This window comes from Sardina pilchardus, chromosome 3, assembly GCF_963854185.1.
Source record: "Sardina pilchardus chromosome 3, fSarPil1.1, whole genome shotgun sequence".
Classification (NCBI taxonomy): domain Eukaryota; kingdom Metazoa; phylum Chordata; class Actinopteri; order Clupeiformes; family Clupeidae; genus Sardina; species Sardina pilchardus.
The window spans coordinates 38,249,353-38,251,684 of NC_084996.1; positions in this window are offsets into that span (position 1 = coordinate 38,249,353).

A 2,332-nucleotide genomic window follows, 5' to 3' on the forward strand; every position below is an offset into this window, starting at 1 on the left:
AACAACTCTAATTTAAAACAAACAAACAGATCTAAGAGAAGGACAAAAAAAGGCAAAGAAGAATGGTTTGACAGGGACTGTGAATTATCTAGGATAACATTAAGACAGCTTTCTAATCATAAACACCGAAACCCAAATGATACGGAAGGTAGAGTTAATTATCATCTCCAACTAAAACAGTATAAAACACTATTACAAAACAAAAAGTTTGAGTATATGAACAGAGAACTAAACAAAATTGAACAATCAATAAACCAAAACACGTTTTGGTCAAATTGGAAAAAGCTAACAAAAACAAATAAATCTGAAACACCAATCAAAAATGGCAATACATGGTTGTCTTACTTTAAAAACCTTTATCAGAACCCAGAAAGTCACAAACTCATGCCTGAACAGCGAGCAATAATATCCAAACAAGAATCTTTAGAAAAAGCCATTAAGAAATACCAAAATCCCCTGGACTACCCAATTACTATCACAGAAGTAAAAGACCAAATTAAAAAACTGAAATCTGGCAAAGCATGTGGACTTGACTGTATCTCCACAGAAATGCTGAAATTCAGTAATGTAAAGATGCAAGAGGCCATAAAGAAACTTTTTAATTTGACACTACAAAGTGGAGTCTATCCCTCCTCTTGGAACTTAGGTCTTTTCACTCCAATTTTTAAATCTGGCGACAAATACGACCCAAACAACTATAGAGGCATCTGCGTCACAAGCAACTTAGGGAAATTATTCTGCAGCATCATTAACAGCCGCATGATTAGATATATTAATGATCAAAACATTTTAAATAAAAGCCAAATTGGTTTCCTACCAAAATATCGTACATCCGACCACCTCTACACACTCCAGACGCTAATAAATAAACATGTACACCAGTCTAAAAAACAAAAAATATTTGCATGCTTTGTTGATTTTCAAAAAGCGTTTGACAATATTTGGCACAGAGGTTTGCTCTTGAGACTTTTAGAAATTGGGATTGGAGGCAAAACTTACGATTTAATCAAATCAATGTACGAAAATAATAAGAACAGCATTAAAATAGAAAATAAAAGAACTGAATATTTTAGACAAGGCCAAGGAGTTAGACAGGGATGCAGCCTAAGCCCCACACTGTTTAACATATATATTAACGAACTAGCCACAATGTTAGAAAATTCGACAGCACCTGGTCTAAATTTATATGACAAAGAGGTAAAATGTTTAATGTTTGCAGACGACTTGGTCTTACTCTCACCTACAGAAGAAGGTTTAAGACAGAGTCTCTCTATCCTACATGAATTTAGCCAAATTTGGTCTTTAAAAGTAAATTTAGGTAAGACAAAAGTAATGATATTCCAAAAAAAAGCACGATCAACGAAAAATAAATTTCAATTTAAATTAGGCCCTGATATCTTAGAACACACAACTAGTTATTCATATTTAGGACTAGTTATAAATGCCTCAGGCAACTTTAGCGCAGGTATACAAACACTGAGAGACAAAGCTCGTAGAGCATTCTATGCCATTTACAAAACTATAAATAAGTTCCAACCCCCAATTAAAATTTGGCTAAAAATAATTGACTCTGTTATTTCACAGATCCTCCTATACAGCTCTGAAATTTGGGGACCAGCTTTAATCCTGTCAAACAAATCTTGGGATAAATCCCAAGTAGAAATTCTACATATGGAGCTATGTAAAATCCTTTTACAGGTGCACAGAGGTACACCCAACCTCGCCTGCAGGGCCGAATTAGGCCGTTTCCCTATGTCCCTGGCCATCACTAAAAGAGCGATTAAATTCTGGATGCATTTGAAAAGTTCAGACCCCCAAAATCTAAACCATAAAGCACTGCTTGTAAACTCAACCGGACCAGACAAAGACGACCTCTTCAATTTGATTATAAACAACAAAGACCCTAGTGACGCAAAACCAATACTACTAAAAGAAATCCACAATAACAACAAAAATGCTTACACTTCCAAATGGCAAGAAGACGCTCAACAAAATAAGAAAATGAATTGCTACCTGACATTAAATCGAAAATACGAATTGGCAAATTATCTTACAAAATTAAAACAACCACAACGTCGTCTCCTAACTAAATACAGATTGGGTGACCACAAATTACAAATTGAAGCTGGGCGACATAAAAAATCCTGGCAAGAGAGACACCACAGAATTTGCTCCCACTGTGACCTCATGGAGGTAGAGGATGAAAAACACTTCCTTCTGAGGTGCACTAAGTATACTCCACTGAGAGAAATGTTCTACCCCAAATTTCTAGGAAGATGTCCAGATTTTAATAAACTAGATGAAAATTCAAAAATAAAAGCCCTCCTAGGTG